Source organism: Octopus bimaculoides, chromosome 24, assembly GCF_046866305.1.
Source record: "Octopus bimaculoides isolate indiv1 chromosome 24, ASM4686630v1, whole genome shotgun sequence".
NCBI lineage: Eukaryota > Metazoa > Mollusca > Cephalopoda > Octopoda > Octopodidae > Octopus > Octopus bimaculoides.
The window spans coordinates 37,122,345-37,132,112 of record NC_142951.1 but is presented as its reverse complement, the minus strand read 5'-3'; positions in this window follow the sequence as shown (position 1 = coordinate 37,132,112).

Genomic DNA, 9,768 nt, shown 5'->3' with positions numbered 1-9,768 from the left:
GGCAAGATTAATCTTATAGAACGCTTGACCAAATAATGATGAGGGGGATGTAAAAAAAATATAACAACGAAATAATAAGAAATTTATGTTTGAAAAGCTACTTTAAAAAAGACATTAATGTGAGTTAATATATACGTGTATGTGTGTAAGAGTGTATATACACACACACACACACACATATATATACACAGATATGGGTGTGTGTGAGTGTGTATTTGTATTCCGTGTCTGTATTTACGTATGCATTTGCGTATATGCCATAATTTTCTATATAGGAAATGACTTTTATCGATATATGTATAGTATGTTTAGTAGAGATTAGTTGATAAGTTGTGTATAAACATGAAGAATATATATATATATATATATATATATATATATATATATATATATATATATATATATATATATATATATATATATATATATATATATATAAATATATATATATATGGAAAAAAATTAAGGTACTCAGAAATCTGGATGTTTCTACATTTACAGATTTTTATTAATGTCACATATTAAATAAAGCGCTTTTCACCTGGTCGTGCAGGATTTTCAACCTAACCCTAACCCCAAAACAATTTGAAAATCCTGCACGACCAGGTGAAAAGCGCTTTATTTAATATGTGACATTAATAAAAATCTGTAAATGTACAAACATCCAGATTTCTGAGTACCTTAATTTTTTTCTATATAATTTCTGTACATCACCTCCAAACCTTCAAATATATATATATACAACGAAAAAAGGGCACCCGGCACACATGTACATATATACATATGTATGTATATGTATACATTCATATATATATACATATACAGTATATATACGTTTATATACAAGAGTGTGTGTGTGTATGTGAGTATATATCTGTGTGTATATATATTTATATTTTCATCTCTCTCTCTCTCTCTCTCTATATATATATATATATATATATATATTATATATATTATATATATATATATATATATATATATATATATATATATATATATATACATGGCTACGTATGTATGTTGTGTTGCAATCCAAACAAATTGCAACAAAGCAAACACACAGTACAGATTCATGGCAGCATCACCGCAGAGAGATTTCATGTCATTTCCGTAAAGTGATTTCTTTACTCACCCGTCTTACGTAAATATGCTTCACCTTTGAACAGTATCTTTGATGGCTTATCATCAAACGAACCACTTCACGGGTGCCTGAACACGCGCGCACACACACACACACACACCGACACAGACATGTGCGAATGAAGACATACATGCACATGCACACAAATATAAATGTTTGTACATATATATATATATATATATATATATATATATATATATATATATATATATATATATATATATTTGTGTGTGTGTGTAAATATACATATATGTATACATGTACACATACGTACACAGACACACATATATACACATAATTACAGGATATCGGGCAAAATGATTTGTTTCTATATAAATAAATGTATTTTGGAGTGTTTTACGTGTATACTTAAACACACACACACACACACACACACACACACACACACACACACACACACACACACACACACACACACACGCACGTGTATATGAGTATGTATGTATATACACACACACACATACGTATATATGAGTATGAGTACACACACACATACACACACAGATATATGCAAATATTACTTATTCCGTAATGGTACTACGGTTGTATATTATGCATTCATTATTTATGTATCACATTATATAACAAAACGATGAACCGACATTTATAAATGAGAAATCTTTCCTCCACATTTTATAAATCTCCTGTATTTGTCACTGGACCCAAACTACTGCAACCACCCCACCTCTTCTTTTTCCTCTCATTTCCGTTTCATTTTCTTCTCCCGTTCTTTTCTCACCCCCTTCCCAACATGCCTAAAGTCGGCAGCTTCTTACACCACATGCACTCCTACCTTTTGTATTCGAAACCTTATCTCTGTCAGTCATTTCCCTACTTCTCCTCCCTTTCTTACAACTGAAACCCTTTTTTCCTACCCGCTTATCACATTCTTTATTTTTCGCCACCTTTTTTTTTACTCTCTTTCTTGATATTTCTTTGATGAAGAGGCAGCATCCAAAACGTCAAGACTCTCATCCATTCTTTTAAGCGGCAAACTAATACACCCCCCCCACCACATCAGAACACTGAGGATAACATCCTCAGTGATCAAAGAGCGAACGTATAATTACTATCGGAAACAGCCATAAGTCGAGTTTATTAAATTAAAGGAACATTTAATGACCATTGTTATACCATGTCTTATATATATATATATATATATATATATATATATATGCATGTGTATGCATGTGTGTATATGTGCGTGCTTATATGTATATATATATATATATATACAAGTGTGTGTGTGCGTGCGTGTGTATATATGCATGTGTATGTATTCAAATGCATATCTGTTTTATCTGTGTATGTATACTTTTATTCACATATAACACACATACACACATATTTATATATACATATACATACACACATACATATACATATTTATAAATAAATATATATATATATCTACATATCACATACATATACATATGATACATACAATATATATATGCATATAATATAGGTACATATATATATATGTATAATATGTGTACATATAATATATATATATGTATATATGTATGTACACACATACATGTATATATATATATATATACGTATGCACACGCACACACATGTGTTCATCCATTTCCCCCATTACTCTATAATTTTCGACTACCTGTAAGTAAGGGTTGTCTACCTGAGTGTCATTAAGTCTGTATTACTTGTGCGTCGTATCAAGTTGTCCTCCTCACTCTTACAACATCCCATTAACATGTCAACGCTGGCCTTTCTTACTTTGAATTCAAATATGATTTTCTTTTATCCAGCACAGAGACACACGAGCTCGTATGCTCTATCTATATACATGAGAAATTAGATAAATGACAAGGGAATAAAAAGAACTCCATTAGCTTACAGCTGTTTCTGATATAAGATGCAAAATACGTATAGTCGAGTGTTTGTGCATCACCCAATAACTTCATCGGAACTTTAAATTTGAAGTATAATTTTATTTAGGAAAGCATTTATACATATATAAATATATATAACATATGGTATAATCATAAACAGGGCATTTCTCCGCAAACTAAAAAAAAAAATGATGAACAACCTTAATTGATTTTCGAACCTTATTGGGTTCTTATCAGAGGCATCTACATCAATTGTGTGTGTGTGTGTGTGTATGTTTCTGTCTGCGTTTGTTCAGTGATATAGCAGCTCGCCCCCCCAAAAAACACCGATAGAACAAGTATCAGATTTAAAAAATTTAATAAGTACTGGGTTCGATTCATTCGACTAAAATTTCTTCAAGGCGGTGCTCCAGCATGGCCGCAGTCTAATGACTGAAACAGATCACACACACAAACACACACATACATACTGACACACTCATACACATACCCATATTTTGCACGGATGTGTCTGTATATGTATTCATGTGTGTGTGTGTATGCGTGTGTGTGTACACACACAAACACACACACACATATATATATATATACACACACACACACACACACATATATATATACACACACACACACACACACATATATATATATACACACACACACACACATATATATATACACACACACACACACACACATATATATATATACACACACACACACACACATATATATATATACACACACACACACACACATATATATATATACACACACACACACACACACATATATATATACACACACACACACACACACACACATATATATATATATATATATATATATATATATATATATATATATATATATATATAAATTTGCATTTACACGCATGTTATTGTGGGATAAATAAACATATCAATTCGTTTTATGTTTCATTAGTTCTGATAGGAGACTTCAGCCTTATGACAAAAGGTCGGAATAAAGCGCAGGGGCACAGACTCATTCATTTTACAAACACAATCACACACACACACACACACACACACACACACACACACACACACACACACACACACACACACGTATCACGCACACATGCCACTCTCCCCACACCACACACACAGCTGCGCGCGCACGCATGCACTAACTTGCTTCGTTCGTTGTTTATCGTTTTTAAAATCAATATTGCAAATCTATGTAACTATTTTGTATCAATTTATTTAGCACGTTAATCACTGGACATCTATTGATTGGTTATTGACGTATCGAACATTTTACACACATATGCACACACACACACACACTCACACTCACAAACCCCCGCATATATACTCTCATACTTCCACCTAAAACCACACACATATGTCTATGTAAGCATGCATCTATCGTATTGTGAGTGTGTGTGTGTGTGTGTATGTGTGTATATATATATATATATATATATATATATATATATATATATATATATATATATATATATATACACGCACACACATATAAAATTATGTATGTGCAGAAATGCGTATATGCAAATATATGTAAATATATATGGATGTATGTGAGTTGATTTGTATATATATATATATATATATATATATATATATATATATACAGAATTTTATTCTGTACGAAAAGACCAAAAGTTGGTAAGAAACTTAAGTCCGCAGCTATAAAAATATTCTTGTGTAACATATTACAAAACCAAAGACTGCAAACCGCAACACCACATACAACAACATAAAAAACTTAGAAAGTAAAACGTAATAACTGCGACTTATATATATTTGTTCTGTTTTGCCCCTTATTAATCCACTCTCACTCTCTTCTTTTTAAACCATTGTATTTATAAATACAACAGCCGACTCGCCTTTTCCATTCTACTCCTGGAAAGGGAGACTTAACTCACTTAACAATTTCATTTAGAAATGTCGCTGGTGGCACGCCTATAACATCATGTACATATCGCCAATGAATATCGTTATTATGTAAGTCGGGTCCCTTGAAACAGCTGTTGAGATAAGACACTACATAATGTTTTTTCGTTATATATTTAATCTTTATTTTATAAACTATATTTTGTGCTCCATGTAAATATGTTTCAAGTCTGTGTTTATCTTTCTCGCATTTCTCTCTCTTTCTTTCTTCCCTCCTTCCTTTCTATACAAACATATATATTTACACACATGTATACATATACACATAAATACACAGATATATATATATTTACTTATATGTGTGTGTGAATGTAATAACTAATATTTATATAATTACACGTCTGTTGAGGTATCTGCTTAGTTAAAATTGCTGATATGGCTGTTTGCCCAGTGAGTGTGTGGGCGTGTGTGTATGTGCGTGCGTGTATGTGTGTGTGTGTGTGCGTGCGTGTATGTGTGTTTGTATGTGTTTGTGTGTGTATATGCTTGTGTATGAATGCTTGCGTGTATACATGCATAAAAGTTGTGTATAGATATATATATATGATTACATTTGTATGTGTGTGTGTTTTGTATGTATGTGTTTGCATGTACATATATGTCTGTGTATGAATATGTATTTATGCGGGTATGTATATATTTACATATATGCGCATGTGTATGTGTGCGGGTGTATATGTATGAATATATATATGCGTACATATATATGTACATATGCATGTGGGTGTTCATGTGTATACATAAATATATATATCTATCTATGTATAGATGCGTCTCCACATATATCTATATTATATATACATATATATGAATGTATGTACATTGGTGATTAATTTACGTGTGTATGTATATGTATGTGTACACTTATAAATGTATAAATATGCGTATATATATGTATATATGTTTGTGTATACATCAGTTTTTATCTATGTATGCATAGATGTCTCCACATATATTTATATTCTCTCTCTCTCTCTCTATATATATATGAATGTAAGTGTATTGGCATACGTGTGTATGAATGTATGTATATGTATGTGTATATTTGTGTCTGTGTGTATGCGTACATAGACCAGGTTCCAAAATCTAACAAACCGAAGATCTAAAGAGCAGTTCCTATATTTAAGAACATCTCACAACTATCTCACTGAAGAACGGTTTCTTACGATGCCAGAAGGCCAAATATTGAAACTGGCTTCTATTTTACCCGGTCTGGATAAAAGACAAAAACCGACCCAGACAATTCTTTCCTGTAATTAACTTACTTGTCTTACAACTTCTGTCATTTCTTCTCTACCTCAACGACCAATCAGAATACACACAATCGATTATGTTGTTCCTTCTCCAAGTTTCACAGATTTCAAAGACTTGCTGTTGATACAGTCTCACTTCTCTTCTTTACCGTTTTTTTCTTCTTCCTGGATTGTTTCCTACACCAGAACAAGTCACACGGAGATAAAAACCAGAACAAGCCTTTATTAACTTATGGTAATAATTCACTGAGGTTTAAAGTTATCGTCTGCCAGAGTAGGTTTAACACACACGATATTAAAGAACGAAAAAACAAAAAAGCCGTTGGGAAAGGGATTTGCCCTAAGTCTATAATGGATTCCTCTTTTCATCTCGTTTTATACGCCATTAAAATATGTTTCAATCACTCTTTGTTATGTAACGAACCTACGGCCATTAAGGTTATCAATCCATTCTTGTACATACATATATACATACATACGTACGTACATACATATTTACATACATACATACGTACATGTATTCAGCATACATACATACATGTGAATATATGTACGTATGTATGTATGTATGTATATATATATATATATATATATATATATATATATATATATATATATATATATGTATACACATACACATACACATACATACATACATACAGGGTGCGGTGAATATATTCTCTTCTGAATTATGCAAGAATGAAAATAACACTGATATCTCATTTTAAGAGATATATTTACCAAAATTACATAAAAATATCTTGAAATACTAAAGAGTAAATTTATTCAATAAAATCGCCATTGGCTTCAACCACAGCCTCCAGACGACTTTGGAATCTCCTGCAACTCTTCTGGATGGTCTCCTTGTTTAAGTTGGTGAATGCTGCCATAATCCTTGCCTTCAGTTCATCTTTGGTGTTACAAGGAGTTTTGTTGGTCTCTTGCTCAACTGCGCCCCACACATAATAATCAAGGGGGTTGCAGCCTGGGGAGTTAAGTGGCCAGGTGTTAGGGGTGATGTAGTCACAGAAATTGTCTGACAGCCATGACTGGGTTCTCCTGCTTGTGTGGCATGGTGCAGAGTCCTGTTGCCAGACTTAGGGTCTTCCAGTAGCCATCCTCTTGACTCGGGGCAGCACTACCTCCTCCAGGCACTCGAAGTAGGCCTCGGCGTTGTGTCTGAGGTCGTGTGGGAAGATGAATGGAGGCATAACATCACCATCACTAGAGACCACCCCACATACTATGATGTTGACTGGATGTTTGATTTTTATCACTCTTGGTTTTGGCTACAGCTAAGTCTGAGAGAGTGAGAGAAAGGGGGAGAGAGAGGGAGAACAAGAAAGAGATATGGAGAGTAAGAAAGAAAAAAAGAGAGTAAGAGAGAGAGTGAAAGTGCGTGAAAGAGAGAGAGGGAGAGAGAGTGAAAGTGTGTGAGTGAGAGAGATAGTTGAATCGATCCCAGTGCCTTCTTGCTGGTTCTTGACCAGGATGTGTTCACTAACTTGAAATGTGTCGATTTAATAATTTAGTTACATTATATGGCCATGGTTTTAGATAGTTACGCTCTCGAAGACAAGTCAGGTGCTTTATCATGCTACTTGTGAATTCCGGGAAAATTATTGATACTCAAGCAGACTGTTCTGAGACTTACTGAACTCCGTATATTAAAAGACTACGTCTCAAGCACACACATTGAAAATACACGCATATACATGAATACACACACAATGAAAATCAGCGAAAATTCAACATTGTAAAAAGTCCCCCCCCCAAAAAAAAACTGTTGTGGCAGAAGTCAACATCTCTGAGATTGAAACAAGACATTTACGGCCGTAAATACACTACACCCAGCAGCACAGAAAGGAAAACCTATGTAGGTTAGGTGTGACGAAGAAGTCGAACCGTTTCTCCTGCAAAACAAAACTGATGTAAGAAGGTCGAACCTTACGTTAAAATGTTATTTACCTAATTTCTAAATTAATTCAATTCTTCGATCTTTCTGGGCAAATATATCTATCATATTTTCATAGAAATCTTCTCTTATCATCAATTGTTGTAATAAATATTTTTCAATTAACATTAGTGCTAACCCAGACAGTCTTCTTTCTTCTGTCGCATTTCTTTGGTATGTTTTGATTCTACTTAATGCAGAAAAATATCGCTCTACAGAAGCAGTGTTGGACGGAATTATCAAAATCAACTTGCATAGATTGAAGAGTTCTGGCGTAGCTTCAACAAGGTCACTGTTGTAAATGTAACTCATTAAATGACTTACACTTCGCGTTTTAAAATCTTTCATTGAATACATCACATTGAGCTCACTTTGTAATCGTATTACATAAAAAAAATCTGCCATAAGTGATTTTTAAAGAATCTATAGAGTCCACAGGAAATTGTTTGCAATACTCATCTACTTTGTTGAAATTCAAAAGTTCCATGAATTTAAACTCTTCTAAGGATGAATATCGGGCTTTTATTTGGTCAACTGTTGTACTGATAATTTTGTTATAAAGCAGTCTATAATGTCGTTGGAGCTCAATAGATATATTTTTGGATCTCTGAATTCCGATTCCTGCATCGACTCCATATTTTCCCCCCTAACATATCATAAAAGATTGAAAAATTATCAAGTTTTGAAAAAGGCTACTTTTAGATAAGAACACACGTAAATTGTCTGAGTAAATTCTAAGTCAATTTCAACAAAAAGGAAAAAATAACGTTAGTCAAATTAATTTAAGATTAATTAGCTACTTCTGAAATAAGAAATATAATATAGATAGTATTTTTTTTTTCAGAACACTCCAAAAATATAATAATGCGAACAGATGTTTTGGATAAAAAAAAAAAAAGAGTTCAAACTTACGCCAGGTTGTTCCAACATGTCGTCTGGCTAACTCAGGAATTGTGGGATTGCTTTGGTTCGGGTCAGAAAGTGGAACGAGGCTGGTAAGAATTGTACACAAAGAGAGAGAGGGGAGGTGAGGGGGTGTCACGTGCGTCTTCTCAAAGCAGACGATCTCAGAGCAGACGATCTCAAAGCAGACGATCTCAGAGCAGACGATCTCAAAGCAGACGATCTCAGAGCAGACGATCTCAAAGCAGACGACCGAGTCAGTGAGAGAAGAGGAAGGGGAAGCAGAAGATATTAGAAAACACCTGGACGCAGTTTCTTTGGAAATTTTTTATTTTTTTATCTAATTTTCTGATGATATCGATAAGAAATCACAGGACATGCCTGAGAGTGCACGCTCCTGCTATCTATCTATCTATCTATCTATCTATCTATCTATCTATCTATCTATCTATCTATCTATCTATCTATATATAAACATAATTAAGGGATCAGCAACAGTTGCTTCACCACATTTTAGCTGCTATTTCTGAACTTCGGTATGTGGTGAAACAACTGTTGCTGATCCCTTAACTATGTTTATAAATGTATAAGAACTTTTAAATAAGTTCTTCACCGATAACGGTGTTTACATACCGAAGGGCTTGGTAAAAATTATTAATTGTTAATTTATTAATAAATTAATAAATTGATAATC